This window comes from Lepus europaeus, chromosome Y, assembly GCF_033115175.1.
Source record: "Lepus europaeus isolate LE1 chromosome Y, mLepTim1.pri, whole genome shotgun sequence".
Taxonomy (NCBI): Eukaryota; Metazoa; Chordata; class Mammalia; order Lagomorpha; family Leporidae; genus Lepus; species Lepus europaeus.
In genome coordinates, this window is record NC_084851.1 from 18,564,550 (window position 1) to 18,589,581 (window position 25,032).

A 25,032-nucleotide genomic window follows, 5' to 3' on the forward strand; every position below is an offset into this window, starting at 1 on the left:
ATAGAAATTGAAAAATAGGAAATCAAATTGTCTCAGAAGATATGATCTTATCCATAGTGGAACCAAAATACAACAATAGATTATTGGAACACACAAGAGAGTTGGGCAAAGTCGCTGGATATAAAATGAATCCACACAAATCAATAACATTTGTATACAGAAAAAATGGCATGCTGAGAAAGAACTTGTAAAATAATTACCATTGATAATACCTACAAAACCTTTAAATACATTGAGACAAATTTAAAGATGTGAAATATCTCCATATCTGAACATTACAAAACATTAAGGACAAAAATAGAAGTCACAGAAAATACCCCATGTTCATTAATTTTAAGAAGGAATATCACCAAAATAGACATATATATATATATATATATATATATATATATATATATATATATATATATATACTATTAAAATCAATTTACAGATTCAATGTTATCTCAATCAGAATACCAAAGATGTTATTAGATTTGGAACAAATGACTCTAAACTTCATATGGAAACAAAAGAAACCCAAAATAGCAACAGCAATCTTTAATAGCAAAACAAAGCTGGGGGCATCACAACATCTGATTTCAAGACATGTTACAAGGTAATTATTATTGAAATGGTGTGGTACTGGCAAAATGGTAGACTTGTGGAACAATGGAGCAGATGAGAGGCCTAGAAATTGACCTATAGATATGCAACAAACAAATTGTTGACAAATGAGCTAAAATCAATCCCTGGAGAAAAGGATGCTCTTGGTCACCGGAGCCCAGATTGAGGCGTGCCCCCATGGGTCCGAGGGAGGCGGGATCCGACCGGCTCCGCGGATGGCCGCCCATAACTGGCCGCAGGGGCAAGCGCCTCTAGGAGGCTCCCTGGTCAGCCCCGTGGTTGAGAACCCTGGCGGCGGCTCCTGGAGGGCCTTGGTGCCCAGCCAGGGGAGCTTGGTGCCCACTAGGCCGCCCTCCACCCAAGTCCCGCCCGCCTCTCGTGCACCACTTCAACGTGATGCTGGGTGCGCATATTCTCTCTCCCACTCCGTCCCAGGCCTCTTGTCTCCGAAGCCAGTGACCTTGGCTTTCTCCCACGAAAGACGGAAACGGGAGCGAATCCTGACTTGACTGTCAGATGTGTGTGACACTGTTAGTCTCCCGTGGCCCATTCCCCCTTTTCTGACCCGCGCCCCATCACACATCTCATTTGTACCTCAGGGACACTCGGAGCATCCACCATCCCCACTCACCAGTCTGTGGCTCCTCCATTTCAGGGCACTCTCATCAGCCTACTCCTGACAGTTAAGAAGAGATCTTATTTAGCTTATTTAGTGTTATAATATGCTAAAGCACTATGGTTATTTTATTTGATCACAAAGTTAAAAGGTACATCATAAATGTAATGATAAAGAAATAAAATAGTATAAATAAGCAGAGCAAAAATTAAATTAGTGCTGTCTTACAGTGAAGGAAAGGGTTGAAAACTACAGAAATCAATGAAAGCTCAATTACAAATTTATTATATGAGGAGATATAACAATCAGAACTCACAATTTTTGAAAACACGCCTTGAATTTGTGCTCAAAATTCACAAGCAAGATAATGCAAATATTTTCTAATATTCATCTGACTATAAAGTTAAGCACAGTCTCAGGTTAATCCACATGTGGCACTGGCATCACATATGGGCACCGGTTCTAGTCTCTCTGCTATGGCCTGGGAAAGCAGTGGAAGATGGCACAGGTGTTTGGGCCCCTGCACCCACATGGGAGACCAGGAAGAAGCACATGGCTTCTGGCTTTGGATAGGCCCAGCTCTGCCCTGTGGCCATTTGGGGAGTGAACCAATGAAAGGAAGACCTATCTCTCTGTCTCTCCCTCTCACTATAACTCTACCTCTCAAACAAATAAAATCTTCAAAAAAAGTTAAGCACAATTTCACATTGTCTTTTAAAACTGGATTGGAAGTGGACAGCTATGTTTAATATTTTGACATTGCATAATTTTAAGCAAACTGAGGTTCTACATTGAGATGCGGATGGATAAGCAGGCAATAAAAGAATGACATGTAATAGGATGAGATGGTGATGGACCAGCTCATAAAGACTAAACATGTGTGTAGAAGTAAAATGGATTGCTATGAGGCTGACTTTAAAAGCCTCAGTGCCATAAGATGATATCCAAGAAACACAAGGGAAAAATTTAATGAATAGCCAGGCAATGAAAAAAAAACAAAACAAAAACCTAGAAAACCTCAATGCAAGAAATGTATAAACTCAATGAAGAGAAAGTAGCTCAGTTTTAGTATAATGATGCTTGGAGCTAAAATTAATAGTTCCTTACAGGGCCGGTGCTGTGGCATGGTAGGTTCATCCTCCACCTGCATCTCCAGCATCACTTACGGGCACCAGTTCTAGTACTGGCTGCTCTTCTTCTGATTCTGGTCACTGCTATGGCTTGGGAAGGTGGTGGAGGATGGCCCAAGTCCTTGGGCCTCTGCACCCACATGGGAGACCTGGGGGGAACTCCTGGCTCCTGGTTCCTGGCTCCTGGCTTCAGATTGCACGGCTCTAGCCATTGCAGCTATTTGGGAAGTGAACCAACAGAAGGATGTCTTTTCTCTCTGTCTCTTCCTCTCAGTGTCTGTAACATTACCCCTCAAATAAATAAATAAAATATTTTAAAAAATAGTTCTTTACAAGAAAATGTTGGTGCATAAGATCTTCTTTTGCACGTTACCTATCAGACTTTTGCTTTGGAGGATGTATTTGTTAAAATCACTCACAATCATTCTAAGGAGTCAATGACTACTTTTTCCTAGTTGCTGAATTATTTTATCTACTGTCTTTGAATAATGATGCTTCTTTAATTACTTTCTGAGCTACCAGTATTCCAAATCATTACCTCTGTGCTTCTTTAGATTGCCTTAAGGATGAAACTAAATAACTGCTAGAGAGTTCATTTAAGATGTAGCACAAATATCCCAGAGTAAAATTACTTCAGTTACGTAATTAAGAAGAAACCACTCAACTGTCATTTCATTTGTAAATGAATCCAACACATTGAAAAGTTATATATAATTGAAACTGATTGCTAAGAGTATGCTAACACATTTTACACAGATCCATTTAATTTTCATGTGCCACAAGATTATGCTCCTTTAAACAGTAATGTTTTAGGTAGGACATCAAGAACACATATAAGACTTCTGTGCAAATCAATTACTTTGCACATTAGACAATAAAATAACTTCCACATGGGAAGTGGATTTTATATTTTCTCATCTTTGTAGCCAAATGGATGATAGAAACAGAGTGATGCTTGATTCATGTCTCCTACTTACTCGTTAGCATGAACACCTGACTTTTTTCCACCCATAAAATAGCTATGGAGAGGCGGTGTGGTCCTCTGAAAGTAACAAATGCTTGCTTGGGGATCAGAATATTAAGATTGCAATCTAAAACATGTCATCACCTGGCTGAATCACTTGTCATGACATTTCTAATCCATCTTTGACCTACTTAATGACCTAGGGAGATGGATCTCTGGGGACATCTTCATTGCTCATGGAAATTTCATGTGTATTTTTTAATTTTAAATCAGAGTTTTTGTGAGGTTGAAAATAAAATATACATTACTGAGCATGAACTTGAAGGATTAGATAGCTAGAAAGTGCAAACAGATGTTATTACCACTCTGATAATTATTGTATTCTGAAAGTCTGTATGTGAGTGTGTTTATCACTATTGTGATTTATTTTCATAGATGAAATGTATTTCTAAAAACTTGTCATTACTTATAAAAGCCAATATTTTAACTCTTCATTTACCTCAATTTAAGTGCAAATTAATACATCCTTTACATTTTCACTCATTTTCTTAAATAAAATTAGTAATCTTCATAAACTGGAGTTCATATTTTATTTTATTTTTCTTTTTTTTTTTTATTATTTTTGACAGGCAGAGTGGACAGTGAGAGAGAGAGAGAGACAGAGAGAAAGGTCTTCCTTTGCCGTTGGTTCACCCTCTAATGGCCGCCGCGGTAGCGCGCTGCGGCCGGCGCACCGTGTTGTTCCGATGGCAGGAGCCAGGTACTTATCCTGGTCTCCCATGGGGTGCAGGGCCCAAACACTTGGGCCATCCTCCACTGCACTCCCTGGCCACAGCAGAGAGCTGGCCTGGAAGAGGGGCAACCGGGACAGGATCAGTACCCCGACCGGGACTAGAACCCGGTGTGCCGGCGCCGCAAGGCGGAGGATTAGCCTGTTGAGCCACGGCGCCGGCTATTTTATTTTTCTAATGAATACTAAAACACATACTTAAAATATTCTTTAATGTGTGACTTAAAATAATCTTTTGATATTTGTGAACATTGAGCTAGAAAATGGATAGTTATGACTGTGGAGACATTAAATGTTGAGATAAATTGACATTAAAATATTTTGGAACTTCAAATTCAAACACCACTTTTACATCAGAAACACAGCAATCAAAGAAGAAACAAATGTACATCAAAAATAAAAGCAATGGTGCAAAGACAGAGGAAACATGAGTTAGTTCATTCCTACCTCTTGACAGCATTTTGGACTAGTTTTGTCAGTGAATCAGAAGTGTGAACATTGAGATGCTTATTAACTAGCTTGAGGATTTTAATGAAGGACTAATCATGCAGCCATTGAGGCAAGGAGGCTTACTCTTCAAATCTATTGAAAAAAAAATAAAAGGAGGTGGGCATCAAAGCATGCAGCACCATGAGAAATATACTGTGGTGTTGACTCTGTCATGTTCACCAGGAGTGTGGTAGAACCTGAAGTAAAAGGAAAAATTCAAGAATACATGGCTTGGATCTTGTGTAACTGGGTAACTCTAAGATGAGATGAAACAAAAACACCACCACCAACAACAAAATAGTGTGTGTTTAAGAAGTTTGGGATCACTGTGGCAATCCTGCTCGCAATTAAGTGGATTTCATTGGTTATTGTTTTCTGCATTTAGGTAACATTCTGTGTTCTGTATAGTTGTTAAGGGATTTTATGGATTCTCCCTCATGTAATTCTCACCGTGACCTTGCCAGCTAAGTATCATTCCTCCTTACATGTGGAAACAACGCTCAGAGAGGTTTGAATGACTTACTCAACTAGGAGGGAAGCTGAATTTGAGCCTTGAAATCTGGCTGAGTTTATCATTGGAAGATTCCATGCACTGTGTCCAGTACACAAGTGGACCTGACAGTTCTATAGGGGGCCTTTCTTCTTCAGCAGAGTGATTGATTCAGGATCTCCAGATTGTGCCATAAGCACAGGGCAGTCCTTTAAAGATAGACACTGAAATAGGAAATGCATGGTATATTAAGGGCAATAAGTGGTGAGGGAAAACTTCCAAGTCTTCTAAGAAAGAAACTTCCTTACCTGTTCAGGGTGCCTCTTAGCTTGTTTTCTTGATATTTTGGGGTATTGTTGGAAGTCCTACTACTGCTTTGGGACTTCTTGACACTTGTATGAGAAACCCTTGTATCTTGACCTGATAACAGAAAAGCAAAGCCAAGAGAAATGTGGAAAAGCAGAAATGGAGCCACAGGCCATTCTGAGTCCACCACAACTTTTAACTTCCAGGAGTCAATACATTTCTGAAATAATGCAATGACATACACTCAACATGGTAATCATACACTCTGTTATTCTCCTTTGGAGAATAATCAAGACATTCACTCTTTCCACTTCCAGAAAGGACTTAGATTTTGCATTTGCTAAAATAACTGGTTTCCATAAATATACTTCAGAAAAGTGTTTGGATGACAATTATCTTTCACAGTGGTTGTTCACATTCAATATCTTATGGGTTCTACAGAAATTGGCATCCCACCATAAAAGCTCAGTCAGCCTGATGTTTGAGTTGTGTTTATCAGGAAAGACTCTTATTCTGTTAACCCTCAATTCCCACACTTGTAAAATGCTGATATTAGTGTGGCCCTCATATGTTTACTTTGCATATTAAAGGAGACTATATATGTATGTAGATATACAAATACATGTATGTATGTGTGTGTAGTGACTACATATACTCCCATGTACATAGAAAGTGATTGCTTGTTAATGTCAATAAATCTTTGAAAAATAAATGAAAACTTTTAAAAAGGATTTATTGATTTATTTGAAAGTCAGAGTTACACACAGAGAGAAGGAAAGGCAGAGAGAGAGAGATAGAGAGAGAGAGAGAGAGAGAGGAAGAGAGAGAGAGAGGTCTTCCATTCTGTTGGTTCACTCCCCAGCTGACCACAATGGTCAGAGCTGAGCTGATCTGAAGCCAGGAGCCAGGAGCTGCTTCTGGGTCTCCCAAGTGGGTACAGGGTCCCAAAGTCTTGGGTCATCTTCTATTGCTTTGTCAGGACGTAACAGAGACCTGGTTCAGAAGAGGAGCAGCCAGGACTCAAATTTGCCCCCATATGGGCTGCCAGTATTGTGGGCTAGTGCTTTAACCCACTGTGCCACAGTGCTGGCCCTGAAAACTTTCCTACAGTTGAAAATGGATGTTGCCATATGTTTTTTGTTTTTAATTTATGACAGTTTTGTGAATGTTGGTGAGGTAGTCCTAATTACTATTTCCATTTCATATTGTAGGAAAATAAGGCTCAAAAATAATTTAAATCAATGATAACTGGAAAATTTTGCATTCCATATGATAGCATTTGTTTCTAGACATTTTAATTGCTTGCTAACTGTTTAAAAACTGTGCTTGGATTCAACATGGAACTAATATTTCCTTCTTTTCATAAAAATACAGAGGTGAGTGCACAGGTGCCATGTGCGGTTCATGCCAGGCTCAATGGCCGGGTCACATGGTAGCAAGGTCCGAGCCTTGTACAGACACATCTTGCAGATGCACTGGGTTCTGCACCCAGACCTCAAAACCTTGGGTGACCAGTATGTGAAGGACGAGTTTAGGAGGCATAAGGCCATTGGTTCTGATGAGGCCTGGCATTTCCTGCAGGAATGGGAGGAGTGTTCATGGAATCCCAGCTTTGACCTAATCTAGCACAGGCTGTGTGGCCATTGGAAGAATGAACCAGCAGAAAAGGATATTTCTCTAAGAATTCATGCTGGCAGAAGCCACTCACCCACATTCACCCACTGGAGCCTTGTGGATCAGTCCGTTAATGTGGTAGTTCATATAACATTTCTAGAAGAGTGGCAAGATGGCAGAGCAGGAAGGGAGCACACTGATAGTCTCGGAAGAGACGGTTTATTAAAAGTGGAGATACTGCATGTTCAAGGAAGAGTGGGAGAAGAAACAGCAGAGGAAACTCTTCCAGAACTAGTGATTCATAGTGGACCTGCGTGGAGAGTGTGGGAGCCCACAATTCAGGACACCAGTGGTAGAATCAACACACAAGCACCAGAATGCGTGGTGAGCTGAACCTCAATAGCCCGAGACACCGGTGGGCAAGCAGAAAGAGGAAACTAGAGGGAACGAGGCTTGAAACCCTGTGGGAAAAAGTTCACCAGGCTAGCTAGAAGAGAGAGAGAGAAAAAAAAAAGTGACCGATATGGACACAAGTTTCTCTCCGCTCACATCTCAAAGGCGAGCAAGACAAAGAGCAGGCACCATTTTGGACATACGTCATAAGCAGGGTGACCTCAGGTCTGCACCGGCCCTGAGCCTAGCAGAAAAACCTGACTCTGGGGGGATGAAATAACAGGAGATTAGGACCTAGTGAATGTGTGGTGTTAATGAACTGAAAATGTGAAAAAAGAGACAGTGGGGGAGAGAACTCACAAAATTCACATGAGTACTCTCCAGAGATGCTACAATTTGGTAACCTTGGCAACCCAGTGGGAGACTGCAGGAGAATTTGAGCCCACACAAGGGCAGCAGAGATTCCCTATGTGGTCCTTGGGAAAGAGCTTCTGATCTCTGGCTCCTGTGGGTATATCATTCGCCTGCTAACTACCTCCAATTCCTCTCAGCTGTGTGGAATTACTTCCCTTTTGAATCAAAAGGAAAGAAAGAGAGATTTACCATGCCTAACCTGGGAGTGTCACCTTTGGCACACCCTCAACCCTGAGGAACCAAACAGAGCTCTCAGGCCACATCCATCTCAAGCCTCTAAGGCTCCATCAAAAGCAGACAGTCCACTTAATCTATACTTATAGTATAACAAGAAAAAACACCACAGTGAGGGAAGAAGAATCCAAAGATACCTCCACAATGCCAAGAAACAAATGCAAAAACCAAGGAAAAAAGAACAAGGAAGACATTATGACACCCCTAAATGAACAAGATACCCAAGCCAAGATTATGAAGATGATGAGATGGAAGAAATGAAAGATACGGGTTTCAAAAATTTATGATAAGAACATTTAGAAGTTTTCAAAAACAAATGCTTGAGCTACGGAATTCCTTATAGGACAAGATAGAAAATCTCCTTCAAGAAAATTAAATCTTAAGGAGGAATCAAAATGAAATGCAGAAACTAGTAGAACAGGAAAGTGTGATAGTGAAGAGAAATCAAAATGAAATATAGAACTCAATAGATCAAATGAAAAGCACATTATAGAGACTTAAAAACAGAGTTAGTGAAACAGAAGAGAGAATATTGGACTTAGAAGACAGAGAACAGGAATGTATACAGCAAAACCAAAGAACAGAAGAGGAAATTAGAAATCTAAAAAATATTGTTGGGAATCTGCAGGAAATTATAAAAAAATCCCAACATTCGGGTTCTTGGAGTTCCTGAAGGCATGGAGAGAGAGAAAGGATTAGACAGCCTTTTTAGTGAGATACTTGCAGAGAACTTCCCAGGTTTAGAGAAGGACAGAGACATCCTAGTACAGGAAGCTCATAGAACCCCTAGTAAACTTGACCAAAAGAGATCCTCACCATGATAGCCCTATTTATTATGAGCATATGCAAAGTGAATCACCAGATGAAATAAATTGCCCCCCTCTTTCAAATTACTTAATTTATTTTCAAGAATTTTAAAAATCAGGACTTGGGAACTCAATATAAATCTCTGTCTTGGTTCAAATTTTTCCAAATGCTTGAGCCTTTGCCTTCTGGGTTATATGGTTCCAGGATGGGCCTTAACAGGAAACTGGATTACAATCAGGTGTATAGATGGGACTCAAAACCAAATATTCTTGGATGTGTTTATCCCAAGAAGTATGTTATCAACTAGGCATTCCCACCTCTTTTGAGGTTATAAAAATGTTCCAAAATTGATAAAGATGATGGTTACATATAACTGAAAAACAGAATTCTATGTGCACAGTTAATTGATGAATTACATGATATGGGTCTTATGTTCATATCTCAGTTTTGCTACTTTTGAAAATGGTGTGATTTCTTGTAATGATATAGTGAGAGTTTTCATGGTTTTATGTGATATTTTATATTGTAGTATTCCTAATTCAAATCCACATAAAATGTGGTTTGCCTCTGTAGGCTGTTGCATATTTATATGTTGATATGGATTTAAATGCATGAGAAAGTAGCCCAGCCTATAAATAGATGAATGACAATTATTGATGACTCAGGATGAAGGTATTGTGGGGAGAGGTGTCATTAATCTTGTCTGAATGTCTTTTTGAAGAATATAATTATGAGCTAAATTAATAAAAAGCAAAGCATCATCAGACACAAGAAGTACTTGAGTCAATATTTTTACAAGTGTTAAATCAGAAAAGATCAACCTTACTGTCTGGCATTGTGGCCAATTAGTTTGTCACTGCTTTTGATGCTGGCATCCTGTACCAGATAGTTAGTTTGATGCTTGGATACTCTGCCTCTGGTTCAGATTCCTGAATATGTGTCTGGCAAGACAGTGAAAAATGGCCCAAAAACTTGCTACCTGCCATCCAAGTCAAAGAACCAGATGGAGTTCTTGGGTCCTGGCATTGTCTTGCATACAGATCCGCTGTTGTGGCCAGTCAGAAATTGAATGAATAAAGGAAAATATCTCTCTCTCTTTCTCTATATCTCACTGTGTTTTAGCTCTCACTTACTCCTGCTCTCTCTCTCTTGCTCTTGCTCTTTCAAATAAACCTTGAGAACAAAAAACACTAACTTGACATATAAATCCTTATGGGACTCTTAATTAGTCAGTGACATTCTATGGACATCACTTCCTTTATCCGTACCACAGATCTTTCCACTGTATTCAGTACAAATTAATCACTAGAAACCATGTTCCTGATTCCAGTCATTACATATAAATCATACTCGAGAAAGAAAAATTATTTAAGGTTAACCAGCTATCAGTGAGTATGGTCTTCTCATTTTTCTCATCTCAATCCCCTCATGCAATCCACAACTTCAGTGCCAGTAGGAAAAGCATCTGGTGGAGGTATATGAAGACAAAGAGGAAAAATTCCAAGAAAGAATATGATGACCCACAATTCGTGGTGCCAAGCTGGTTTTTTAATCCTTGCAAATTCATGTTCATTTCAATAATATGACTTTGAGACATATTTCATGCACAATTGTGTCTTTGATCTGTGGTGGAGGTACCTAGGCTTGAAGTTCAGCACTAAGGTTCTTGAATTTGCAGAATAGTCACTAAAGGGTAATGGCAGGATTAGAAAATACTCAGGAATTTAACAGTACAAATCATATCTTAGGCATTGAGGAAAGCAGGGATAGGCTGTAGGCCAAGAACCGGGACCCCTATCCTCAATCCAGAGTGCATCAACCTTGACCATCCCCATTTGGAAAGGAGCTGTAATAGCAGTGGGAGCTCCATAAAATCCTTTTATTGATCTTCTTGCCTGGTTTGTGCATGCAACCAGTAAATGTACAGTAAAGTCTAGGTTCACCTCACAAAATAGCAAATGAAGTTTTGCTAGATAAATGGATGGATGGATGGAAGGGTAGATAGATGAAAGCTAGGAGTTAGATAGAAGAATGCCAGGAGTCTCTAGATAAGTGACTGACAGATACCAGAAGTATTGTATTTGCAAAGTGAATTTGAAACACACCCACCTCAAGGTCCTTTATTTCAATATATGAACCAGAAGAGTTTTCCCAACTCTGAAATAGAGTACATGGATGCATCTGCAGTTACTTTAGTAGATAAGTACAAGCATCTTCTGAATTTTTAACAATATAAGTTGATTAAAATAGTTTATAGATATAATTCTAGGAATATAGTGATACTTTCCTCCTTCCCTCCCTGTTCTTTCCTTTGTCTTGAATTTTTACATCAACATGTTTTCATTCACCTTATAGTCATAGGATTAATACACTAAAGAGTTAAAGAAATTAAATGTAGAAATTCTACTGCTCAACAGATATATGTACAATAATTGTAAATAAATCAAATACAAAGATGTAAATTTCCCTCATTTAGATTTTTGATAGCTCTCATGGTTGAAGTGAAGAGATAACACATTGTAGGTTTTATTTGCATTTTCCTGATGGCCAGTGATCCTGAGCATTTTTCCATGCTGTTGCCCATTGCTATTCCATCATTTGAAAAATGCAGGTGCATGTCCTTTGCACATTATTTAACTGGATTATTTGTTTTGTTGATATTGATGTTACTGAGTTCCTTATATATTTTATATATTAATCATTCACAGATGTATAATTTGCAAACATTTTATCCCCATTTTTTGGTTACCTCTTCATTTTGTTGAGTTCTTCCTTTGCTGAGCAGAGACCTCTTAGCTTGAGATAAAGTCATTTGTCTGTTTTTGCTTTTACTTCCTGTGCTTCTGGAATGTTATCCAAGGGTCTTTGCCAAGGCAAATGTTATTTGGTGTTTTCTCTATGTTATACTATAGTAATTTGATGGGTCCTAGCCAGTTCAAATGGGAATTTAACTCCTGCAACAAAATTTTGCTTTTTGATTTTAGAAACTCTGGCCATACATGTGTCACCAGTAGCAAATATAGGAGGAGAAATCAGTGCACAATTTCCAGGAGAAATGAAGGATGCATTTCTGCAGGCTGCCTACTCTTACTGCTCCAGCTGATCTTTACATTTTCTTTACTTTTATTTTGGCTTAAATCAATCCATGCTTTATTTTCAGAGTATGGCTTAATATGAATTTTTTACAATGATGCTTACTCATCCAAATATTTGATCTTGTGGCACAAGGTTAAAATGTCATTTTATTATTCTTTAAGTTCTTAGGAGTATTTTTTTTTGTTGTTCCTTCAATTCCATTCCATTGGAAATCCTTTTTCCATAAACTACCATTTTTTTTATGGAAAACACATACTGTGTTGCGTGCAAGCTGCTTGAGAAACAGCTTCTGGGGAGCCAGAAGCATTAAGTGCATAGTGAAAGCCAATTTCACTACTGCTTTATTCTGTTTTGTAGGAAGATGACATTCCGAAGTTATTTTCTTTGTAACACTGACTCTTTAATATGGTAATAAGTGCTCTGAAAAAATATCTTGTAAAAAACAAAAATGCTGAATTCAACACTTTGGGGAAACTTATAGGGCATTTCAAAGTATTTAATATACTCCCATTCTCTATGAATCTCTAACAGTCTGCTATAATTTGGATATTTCCCAAAATTATTTGGCCATGAAACCTTTTATTTTCCAGAACTAAAGGAAGAACCTGGGGAGATAAGGAAACCTGCAGAAAACAATTTGGGAAATGCTACCCTCAAGTGATATAGATTCACTTTCAGTACTTTAAGCACCTATTTAGAAAAACCTTAAAACAGTAGATTGGATCATATGTGATTAGTAAAGGTTCTTTTACATTTTATACGAGGCAGAAGATTCACAACAGATTTGTCCTTTTCCTTTTTTTTTCTTTTAGCTTTCTCAATTTCTGTGGTGCTCTAACATTTTAAATCCACCTGGAATAGGCTAGCTCTGAGTTCAGTAAGAGTAGGATGAATCCTCTGAATTGAAATTAGGAACAGTTCCTGTACTCTCGACATTGAAAGGCTGACTGTTAGGGGATCAATATCAATCAGAAGGAAAAAAATGAGAAACTGCACATGCAGCTATAGGTCTAGGAGTATGTATCACTTTTTGTTAGAAATGGAACTTAAGAAAAACTAAGAGGTTCTGAACTGCAATGCCTTCCACAAGTTGTCTGCCAGGTAATAAAGAATGGCATTTCATCTCCCTGCTCCAGGCATCTGGGCATAGAATATGCATTTCAGGTACTTTATGTCCTCTGGAGAGTTTTCTAAAATATTTTTAAATTGAAGTTTAATAAATTATACCATTACCAAATGTTATTTTATTTCCTTACATGATTGTTAAGATTCATATATTTTCAGAATAGTGGAAAGAAACCTGGAAAATGAGAAATTAAAACTCTTAGCCTGCTCTTTTTTGCTAAATATCTCGTGAGACTGGTTTCTAATTTTCTAGTTTGAGATTTAGCATTATCCTGTATAAATAATACCATAAAATTAATATTTCACATCTCATTTCAAAAATTAAAAAAATATTTTTATGCATATGCCACAGGATGACTAAAGCATGCTTTCAAAAGTAACATTATTTACCAGGAAGTGGGAAATTGTCTGAAACTACTTTGCTACAACTCTGGATACCTTATCCTAACATATGTGGATTTAAGAATAAAAACAGTAAGTGAATGGAATCTCTCTCCCTTGCCATTAGCAAAATGGGACCACCATCTGGGGGCTTTTCTCCCCACCACCACTGCTGGGATTCTTCTTTGGAAAACAACTGGGAGCCAAAGGGGAAAGAGGGGAACGCAGGACTCTGTATGTGTGAAAGCAGCCTGCGTGTGAGCCCAGCTGTGTCCCTCCCCCCAGATCTCTCCTTCTCTTCTCTCTCTCTGCTCCCACCACCTCCTTCCCCTCTGCCTGTAGAGGAAAGGGGACAACCCCAGCCACATCCTGGCACCCGCCACCCCCTCAGAAGTTACTATATTGCCTGCTCTGAACTGGTTTAAGAGGGCAACCTTGATGTCTGAGTCTCTCGGTTTCCAGCATCCACTCTACAATTAACCAAGGTAGAGACTCCCCTAAACTTTTCTCAACATAAGCAGAAAAAGAATTGGGGAGATTTTGAAAAATGGGTCTTTGGGCACAGAGCTTCGTGAGAGACTGAACCACACAAAGTTAATTGTGCCTGGTTTTTAGGAAATGAAGCCAGACTCACTTGCAAACAAAGAAGAAACAATATAAAATCCTTTTCAGAGCACAGTTTGTCAAATAGCATTTTGGGTGGTGAGTAAAAACACATCTTAAAATTCATTTTGCTGGGGACATGCCGTGGCTCACTGGGTTAATCCTCTGCTTGTGACGTCAGCATCCATATGGGCACCAGTTCTAGTCCTGGTTGCTCCTCTTCCATCCAGCTTTCTGCTGTGGCTTGGAAAAGCAGTAGAAGATGGACCAATTGCTTGGGCCCCTGCACCTGCATGGGAGACCAGGAAGAAAGCACCTGGTTCCTGGCTTCGGATTGGTGTAGCTCCAGCCATTGCAGCCATCTGGGTAGTGAACAACGGAAGGAAGACCTTTCTTTCTGACACCTCTCTCTGTCTAATTCTACCTGCCCAGCCATGCAGGATCCCTGTCGCCTCCGCGCACCTAAGAACCGGACGGCAGGATGACCTTTAGCAGAACAGCCCTTTGCTGCAACTCCGCTCCCTCTCATCCCGTCTCCAAGAGCTGGCTTAGGAAAACGCTGTGGGAACAAGCTGTCTTCCTGCATCCTCAGCACTGGAGCTTCCAGTGCTGCTTTACGGTGCTGCCAGCAGTCCTGCCCTTTGTGACATCCGCAGACCAGCTAGAATTATGCTGGAGATGGGGTCCTGAAGCGCTGGGGTCCTGAAGCGCTGGGTTCCTGCCTGGCTCTTAGCCTCAGCCTCAGCGTACCCCAGCTGTACAGAGATGAGACCGCAGGGCACGGGCAGCCGGGAGATCTTGGGACTCACCCATGAGGCCTGGGAGATGTATGCCAACGCTGTCCAGATGGCGCTCGGGACCCAGCTTGCTTCCCAGGGTCGGGTTTCTGGAGCATTGGGCTCTTGGAGAGTCTCAGCTACTTGCAGCCCTGTCGGGGCATCTGAAGAAACACAGAGCTCAGCTTCCCCCCAAGACACGCCGACCCTGGAGACAGTGCCTGGCTCCCACTCCGCTCTGCCCAGAAAACATGGGCAGCCCTGTGCTCTACATCTCCAAGAGGCTTTTCTTGCGTGGACAGGGAAAGACAGCCTTAGGAAAGGAACCCACCGCTTCAGAATCGTTGTATTTAATACTACACCGCTTTCATTTTTTCTCTCTCACGCCGGTGGAAGGCAGAGTGCAGTTTGAATGACAGTTGCAAACAAACTGGACAAACAATTGTTAGCACAGAGGATTTTCCTGAAGGCTGCTCCTGTCCCCAACCTTTTATACAATGTTTCCAGTGCCTTCTGGGAACTGGTATTTCCTGTTTGAGTGGATTGCAATTTACCTGCATTAATGCCTGGGATTTGATAAAGGCATGTAACTCCTTTTACTAGTTGCTTTTATTTTAAAATGAAACCAATGGATTGGTCAGATTGACTGCTTTATTAACTCATCATTTGTCATTATGGGTTACTGTAAAACATTCAGTGACATAGACGCTGTTGCAATCAGCATGTGACATCTTACACAGTCTGTCTCTATGCCTGTAGTTTGTGTCGGATGTCGTTAAGCAAATTGCATGGTCTGAAAATTTCTACACATGCCCTAAAGGCTATGAATCGCTTGCATTTTCATTCTGTTTTCCAGTTGGTGCCAATGTGTAGTAAATTCTACCTGAGAATAAACTGATACCTAAACAACACTCCAAAAAATAACACTAAGTTTCTATGACTGGTATAACAATATTTGTGCTGAAATAACAGGTCTCTAATTTTATTTTATCACACATCAGTGTCTTCATCATCTAATTTGCAAGACGACTAACTGTATACTTTAAGTGTAAACTTCAGAATTGGTGAAATATTTAAAAAGTATATTTGAAATACTGAATTACAAATAATAATTAAATGAAAGTAAACCTTCCTGCTGTGACTACTTGTTGTCATTGCAATTCTGGGCAATATTTTCCCTTGGTCTTGATGATGTTTTTCTGATTATTCCTCAAATGTTTTCTGAGATTCGAAATATGTTTTGTTTTAAATTTTTATGCCTTTTAGAAACCGTTATATTAAACAATAATAGTAAAAAAAATTAAGTGACTTATTCTTTCTTTAGTATGGGAGTTGCAGAGACTCCAAAATCCAGCAAAAGGATTGTTCTTTTGGACATTAATGTAAATAAAAATTTTGTTGTGTTTTTCTTGAACATCTTATGACCAATGTTGATATAAAACATATATTCTGGACCTAAGATATTTTCAATCAACATTTTAATAGTTTGTTTTTCTTGTGAAATACACATCTTGTTTTCACAAAATTTATAGTAGTATAAAGCAAAGCAATATACAAGACAAAAATAAAATAATATGGGTACTCAACAGCACTGCAAAACACAAGTTTGGCTGTTCTCAAATCGAACTCAGCAATCCAAACACTGGATTTCACTGTTGTTGATCAAGGTAAAGTATTTAAATATATATTTTTCTCTTTTTAAAATATTTATTTATTTGAAAGAGTTACAAAGAGAGGGAGAGAAAAGAAAAAGACAGATCTTCAATCTACTAGTTCTTTCCCCAGATGGCAGCCATGGACAGGGCTGGGCTGGCCTGAAACTAGGAGCCAGGAGCTTCATCTAGGTCTCTCATGTGGGTAGCAGGGCTCATAAGCTTGTTCCATTTTCTGTTTTCCCAGACCATATGCAGGGAGTTAGATCAGAAGTGGAGCAGCTGGGAACCAGAACTCACATGGGATGCCAGCATTGCAGGCAGCAGTTTCACCTGATTTTTTAAATTTTTATTCTGGCAAAACACACACACACACACACACACACACACATATATATATATATATATATATATATATATATATTAGACTGTTGTATCCATTTTAGGTACATAATCAGTGGTGTTAAATGTATTCATAAGGATCCACTATCACCACCATCCATGTTCATAAATATTTTCATTTTGTACAAATGAAATTTTATTTACTCACTAAACAGTGCCTCCCTATTCCTCTCATTCTTAATGCTCTCTATACTTTCTGTCTCTATAAATTTAACTATGTTAAGTGACTAATGTAAATTAAAATGCATATTTATCTTCAGTGACTGGCTTTTTTCAGTTAGCATAATGTCTGTAAGGTTCATCCATGTAGTATATGTTAGAATTTGCTCTCTTAACAAGGCTACACAATCTTCCATTTGTATGCATTTTGATAATTGCATACCCATTCATCCATGAACATATTCTCAATGTTTTACATTTGTGCATAATATTAGTGTGAGACCCTATACTCTGTTCATCTGGTCTTTCCCCATAGTGTAGTTGCTGGATGCTTTAATGTTTTGATGGGATTCTCATAGTGTACTCCACACCAGCAGTAGTATTGTCCCTGATTTTTAGTGGCACCTAAGTTTCTGATTTCTCCACATCTTTGCTAATTCAGTCTTATTCCTAGTATTTCTCCAACTTCTCCTCCTCTGATTTTGTTTGGTTTGGATGGTTATATTTGTTTCTTTTATCATATTTGGGGTGATTTCAACATTATTTCTGTCAGTACAATTCTCACTCATTATGCATGCTTTTCATTCCATTGTTTGAGTTTCGTGTGGTAGACTACTATCTGAAAGTGTAACATGGACAATGCTAGAAATGATTCACAAGTTTTAGACTATATTCTCTTCTGAATAGTGTGGTGCTATCGTGTTATGACTGCATCCACCTGGGAAATGAATCATCTGTTGTCAAACAATTGTATTTATGCTGTAGATTCTCCCCAGCCATTAGCCTCTGAGGGGCCATCTCAATGATCAGATCCAGTGTTGTGTTATTAATGTTTGTGTGGAAGTCATCCTTCTTTTCCTTACAATAACCCTTAAAGCACAAGAGTAATGGTGCTGGCAATTTTGATATGACAATTAAAACTCATAAAATACCTCCTTTAAATGAAAGGTAAATTTATTGACAATAAAAAACACAAAGAAAATTTAAATGTTAAGGTTGTTAAGATCTACTGTTTAAGATATCTGTGAAATTATGAAGAAGAAACAATAAATTTGTTCCTGCTGTTTTGGATGTTGCTTTGTGGGCATTATATATTGCATGCACTTTGTTATGTATGTACTCTGGTATATTGCTATGGAGTATAGTAGATTGACTGCAAGTAAGAAACTACTTATGGAAAACACAAGTGTTGATTCAACATTTAAATTAATGCAGTTTTTAAAATGAAACAAAAAATAAAGATGTGCAAATTGGCAGAAAATTAAACAAAATTTCTGTTTTCTCAACAGAAGGAGCAAGGAAATTAATGAAATCTAGGAAGGATGTACACAGACTTACATCTATGTCTCTAATGCCTGCTTCTTTTATTTCTAATGAAGCATGAGAAAGCTAAAATTTGGCAGTTAAGTGGTAAATACAAAGGTGTTCATATATTATCCTCCACATTTCCCTGTTTTCTTCTAATATATCGTAATTTCAAAAAAAAAAGCTTGGATTTCTGTGGTTATAGTTTATTCTTAGTGAAGATCTTGGCATAATAATCAGGAGAAGGGGAGCAGAATTCCAGTTTGGAACCAAACATCCATACAGAAAAAGACAAAGTGTGCAGTTGTCATTTGCACAATGTGGTCACAGATGTCTCACACAAACCCTGTTAACAGCTGACACTTTAAATATTGATCAGGTACTTTGCTGAATATTGTATGTGGATTATGACATCAGGATGGGATGAAAACCCAAGTCAAATGCAAACTCAAATGAGTTCTAAAATGAACTATAGTGGCTATTAATTACTAACAAGAAATTCAGGTTGCAAAATGCATTTATGCTTGGGGATACACTGATATCAGACAGTGTAGACTCATCATTTTCTACTAAACATCAAATTCTTTTTCCATTTAAGCTGAGTTCAATGGTAGCCTTACATAAACAATCAGAAATCTTGAAAGAAATATTTGGATTTTGTTGGTCACAGTAAAGATAAGATGTAGAATTGAATGAGAATGGACTGATAAGACAACCGTAACATACATAATATATCAGAAGCATGATGGCTCCCTTCGAAAGATGTAGGAAGTCAATTTTTTTTTTTTTGGACAGGCAGAGTGGACAGTGAGAGAGAGAGAGACAGAGAAAAAGGTCTTCCTTTTGCCGTTGGTTCACCCTCCAATGGCTGCCACGGACGGCCAATCACACTGATCTGAAGCTAGGAGCCAAGTGCTTCTCCTGGTCTTCCATGGGGTGCAGGGCCCAAGCACTTGGGCCATCCTCCACTGCACTCCCAGGCAACAGCAGAGAGCTGGCCTGGAAGAGGGGCAACCGGGACAGAATCCGATGCCATGACTGGGACTAGAACCCGGTGTGCCGGTGCTGCAAGGTGGAGGATTAGCCCATTGAGCCATGGTGCCTGCCAGGAAGTCAATGTTGATAACAAGTTTCCTTTGTTGAAGACTTACCCTGTGTCAACCACTGCTCTCTGGGACCTGCAAACAACCTCTCCTTTAACTCTCAAAGTGACCCTGAGATACATGTGCTTAGCTTTACTTCCTTGATGGAACTGATCATGAATGCACACATTTTAAGTTTGTTTTCCAAAGTCTCAAAATCATTTTGTCAAGAAGACACAATTCAAGAGCTCACCTTCTTAACTACAATGAAATGCTGACAGTCATAGTATGCAAAAGTGGTAGGAAATATATTTGTAGGTAACAACTGACCAGTGGAGAGATGTTAACTTCATGATATAGCAGTCATAAGAATGCAGTCTGCAATTTTCAGATTTGATTATATTTACAGCCTTTATCCCTACCGTAGAGGATCCATTTTTTTATTGTTTTGTTCTTACTTTTTGTCGAATGTTTTACTTAGTGGAGGGTTAAGTCCATTGGTTTGTTTGGAAAGTTCATCTTCAGTTACAAATGAGAGCTTTTCTGGGAATGATCTGAGCACCCAAGTACAGGGAGTACAGACAACTACTAATACATATTGTCAGAAAAGTCCTCTACCACAACACATGATTGTCAAACTTTCAAAAGCAAAACATAAAGCAAAGCTCCTAAAATGTACCTGAGAGAAATGCCAGCCTAGCTTCAAAAGATCTCCAGTTAAATTATCAGCTGATATCTCATCTGAAACCCTACAAGCTAGGAGAGAATGCAGAGAAATGGTACAAGTCCAAAAATAAAAATAAAAAAAGGAAAACAAAATGAAAAACCTTTCAACCCAAAATATCATTCTCAGAAAAGCTTTCACTTATAAGTGGAGGTGAAATAAAGGCTTCCAAACAAATGGAAAGAACTTGTTGCCATTCATCCACTGTGACAAATGATGTACCTAAGGATGTACTGAAACACAGAACCAGAGAAGGATATTCAGCATCATGAAAGCATATGAAGGCAGAAAATCTAGTAAAAGCCCAAACCTTTTAAAGCTTTTTTATTTTATTTGAAAGGCAGAGTTACAGAGAGATGAGTGGAGAGAGGGACAGAGAGAGACAGATCTTCCACCTGATAGTTTATTCACCAATAGACCACAATGGCCAGGGCTGGACCAGACCAAAGCCAGAAGCCAGGGACTTCTATGTCTCCCACATGGGTGCAGGGACCCAACGGCTTGGGCCACTGTACACTGTTTTCCCAGGTGCATGAGCTGGGTTGGAAGTAAAGCAGTCGGGACTTGAACTGGTGCCCACACGGGATGCCAGCTCTGCAGTTGGTGGTTTAACCCACAACACCACAACATCAGCCCCAAAGGTACAATCTTAACTGATATAATAAGCACTAGGCCAAATGGATACCTCTCGTTTTTTGCCTTTACCATATTTAAAACTAGTATACATGATCATCCCTTGAAAATTCTTATCTGTTTGTTCCTCTCTTGACCTTATTATTGATTTCTTGTATTTCTCCTGGAATTGTATTTTTCTACTGGTAACACATTCACCATTCCGTGTGGTCTCTGATTTATCCCATTATGCAATCCTCCTTGACATATCTGGCTGTGATCTGTTGCTCCTGTTTCCTTACAGCTTAAGCCTTAAATATAACTTTAGACCATGTTTTCTACTCTACTGAGATATTCTTTGTAGCTTTACAAATGGCATCTCAAGCTCAGCAAATCTGAAATGAAAACCATAGCATTCATTCTTCTTTTATGCTTGCATAAGGCATTACTACCAGCTAGCCTTGACCCACATTACCAAAATATGATTTTTTCCTTGGACTCCTTCCTCTTTCATGTAATAAAGTCATCTGTTGTCAAATCCTGTTACTTCTATGTCCTCACTTTTAAATCTTTATTCTACATTTTATTTACATGCAGAGTATAAAATGAGGAGTGGCTGCCCTTTAAATTTTTTTCCGAGGAGTTCCCACGCTTTAGCTTAAGGCAGTTATCGCGAGAGTCCCCCGGCTGCGAGACCGTCCTCTGCGCACACGCAGTCCGTGGTGGCGTGCTGTTGGGGGCCCGGTGAGGTAGGGTCACACGCAGGCGCACTCGCGCGCCTACAGCTCGCGCGCACCGTGTGGTAGCGGCTGTGCACGTCCAGGAAGGACACCTCCCCAAGGTCGTGGACGCGCGTGGCCGCCTAGCACGCGCCTGCGCAGTAGCGTAACAGCGCCATCTCTTCCGACGCGTAGCCCAGGCCCTGCTCGCTCACCCGCACCAGGAGCTCGCACTGCCCGCATGGCCGCGCGCCGGAGTGTGGGCGCGCGCCGCTGCAGAGGCCCTGCCCGAAGGCGCGGACCTGGGGCCGGCCCGCCCACGGCGTCAGCTCGGCAGCTCCATGGCGCCTGGCTCGCCCTGCAGCAGTTCCTGGTACTGGGCCATGCGGGCAATCCGGGCTTCCAGGGTCCCAGGCGGGCGGCTCAGCGGGGCCAGCGCGGGTCCAAGGCCCTCTCGGCACATCCAAACGGTCAGCAGAGAACTGCCGCCGCCTTCCAACACTGCAGGCTGGGCCTGCGGGCAGGGGAGGGTCAGCCGCGCGCCGCGGACACAGCTGGGCCCCCCTGTCTTCGGGCGCCCCCTGCTTCCTGATCCATGGCGCCCACGGGGGACGCAGGAAGGATCCACCGAGCCAGGTTGCGGGGTGCCAGGCTGTGTGCCGGGGTGCAGGGAAGCCACCCCATGGGGGGGAGGGGGTGGCCCAGGGTGCTTCCCCCAGGAGCTGATGACAGAGTTCAGGCATGACAGAAGGTAGGCGCTTGCCCAGCACCAGCCCAAGGCCTAGGCTGGACCAAGCTCCGGGTCTCCTAGCAACAGTGTGGCTGCAGCCTGCTGCCAGGGGCAGGAGCGTCCCCAGCAGGTGGCGCTGTGGGGCCGCGGTGCCGGGAGGCAGGCTCTGTCCCCTGCCCAGAGAGGCCCCAGGGGCCTTCCGGCTCCTTCCCTAGCCTTGGAGCGCGGTGAGCCCCTCGCCAGGCGTCTCCAGCGGCCTTGCCTTCCCTCCTTCCCCATTCCCATTCCCCGCGCGCAGCGCCTCCTCCGGGAAGCCGCCCCTGACCGCCGCCACTCCCCCAGCCGCAGGCCAGCGCAGGGGCCTGCACTCTGCGCGGGGAACGCACCGTTTGCATTCCCCGTCTGGCCGCCTGGTGTCGGCCGCCAGGCTTGGCGGCCGGCCCGGCGTACACATTTACACGCGGCGCTGCAAGCCCAGGCAGATGCTGGGGCGCCCCGATGCGCGCACCGCAGGCACTCGCTTATCTTTGCCCACCAGCTGAATTTCGTTTGCATACATTTGCATCTCACTTGCGCACGATTTGCATGGGCAGGGACTGGACCCGCCTCTCCCCCCTCTCCTCATTGGTACCCTTATCCCCGCGAATGCGGGGCGCGGGAGCAGCTCTCCACCGGTTGGGTCACTCCCCAAATGCCCCCAACGACGAAGGCTGGGCCAGGCTGGAGCCAGGAGCCAGGAGCTCCACCCGGGGCTCCCATGGGCGCCAGGGACCCCCAGCTCCTGGTCCATCACCGCTGCCTCCACGGCGTGCATTCGCAGGGAGCTGGGATGAGGGGCAGAGCTGGGGCTGGAGCTGTGGGGTGCAGCGGTCTCAGCCGCCGGGCTAACGTCCACCCCACATCCAGGGTCCCTGTTCCCTGGGGCACCAGACCCAGGCATGCAGAGGCCCTGGGGCAGCAGGCGTAGGCTCTGGAAGGGGGCGTTTCCTCCCCGAGCCTGGGGCCAACCCTGCACCCTGTGCCCAACCCCAGTCCACAACTGCCCACAGAGGGAACCTGGCAACCCGACGGGAGCCCCCAGGTGCCGCTGATGCCCAGGTCCTCACTGAACGGACGGAGAGGTCCAGGCCCAGGCCTGTGAAGTTTGTCCAAGACCGGAGCGGGAAACACGCTCGGGCGCGAGATCTCCTTGGACATCTTCCCCGTCAGGGGACAGGGCGCCTCGGTGTGTGGCTGCACACCACTGCCAGGAGTGAGAGTGACCGAGGGACCCCCCAGCTATGGCGGGGAGGGCTGACAAGCCTGCGTAGCAAAGGCCTCTCCGTGTGGGGGTCACCGTGGGGGCCCGGGGAGCCAGGGCGCGGGCACGCCCACCTGGGCATTGCCCACGAGAGGCGTCTGGGCCACATCTCTGCTTCTGGCTGGAGCCTGTGGCATCCCGAGTGCTAGGGTGGAGCGGGAGGGGAAACTGAGGCTGGACAGGTCCTGCCGATCCGCGGCTTCCTCGCTGGTGTGGGCGGACCTTGCTCGCCTCCCCTATGCCAGGCGATGCCCTGGAGCCCCTCCCCAGGGAACACCCCCAGGCAGACCTGCCTCCGTGACTGTTCCCAGGGAGAGAACTCCTACATGTCCCGCAGCGCCCTGCCTCCGAAGCCCCTCCCCCAGGAAGTTCCCCCGCTCCACTGTCTGCTGGGCCGGGGCATTCGGGGCTCAGGGGACCTCTCCCTTCCCACAGCCCTGGGGAAGCCGCCACTACAGGGACGCACGCTCCCGGCCTCGGTTTCCCCCATCTGCGGGCGGCCCCTTGGGGGTTCCCTGGGGTTCCACGGATGGGGAAACCCAGGGCCCTTGAGGGACGGGCCCTGCCCACGGCAAGACTCCGCGGCTCCGTGGAACGAGGCAGACTCTGCAGCCACTAGATGCTGCCCCTCCCCCACGGGCGGGCGGGGGAAGGGGCTGAGGCAGCTGCAGCACATCTGGGGCAAACCAGGAACATGTGGCGGCGCAGCTGTTCCCGGGGCCGTGGGCCAGCCTGGGGGTCGCCTCGTGTGGGAGGGGCGGCAGACGCAGCACCCCCCGGCTGCCTCCGCCCAACTGCTCCGAGCACCAGGCCACAGCCTCACGCGGTGTCTCAGGGTGAAGGGAGGCGGCACCGCATCCTGGTGACCCAGGGAAGTCCCCGTGGCTTTGAGCTCAGGACGGACATTCCCACACAAGAGAGAGGCTCGGGGGTCAGCTCCGTGGAGGCGGCCGCCTGGGGCTTAGGTACAGGTGGCCAGGGAAGCTCCTGCCCACCCCTCAAAGCCCCATGCCAAACGCCCCCTCTTCCACAGCAGGGTTGGGGCTTTGTGGAGCCGCCCCCTGCTGCCTCCCCAGGGGCGCGTTAGCAGGACCTGGGCGGGGGGCGTGGAGGAGCTCAGATGGAAGCCGCACCCTGGTGCAGGATGTGGGGATCCCAGGCGGGGCTCAGTCTCCTTGGTCACAGCTCCAACCTCTTGGGCTCCTTCTCAGCCTCTCTCAGCCAAGGACTCCGCCCAGTCTCCTTGGCCCCGCCCCAGTCTTCTCAGCTCCATCCCTTGTCCTTGGCTCCGCCTCCAGTCTCCTTGGCCCCACCCCAGTCTCCTGGGCTCCACCTTTCCAGGGCAGGAAGCTCTGGTTCAGAGGCAGAGCCCCTCGCCCCAGGCCACACAGCACAAAGGGGACTCAGCAGGGGGGGGCAGCACCCCCACCCCCTGGAGCCCCAGGCGGGGCTGGGGGCAGAGAGGCCCAGGGCCCGGTGTGAGGAGGGGGGCAGGGCACCCCAGAGCATAGAA

General features: G+C 43.4%; 1 pseudogene; it reads right to left on the minus strand.

The window, feature by feature from the left end:
• Positions 1-21,525: 21,525 nt before the first annotated feature.
• Positions 21,526-23,416, minus strand: LOC133754129 (neurturin-like; annotated as a pseudogene).
• Positions 23,417-25,032: the final 1,616 nt, after the last annotated feature.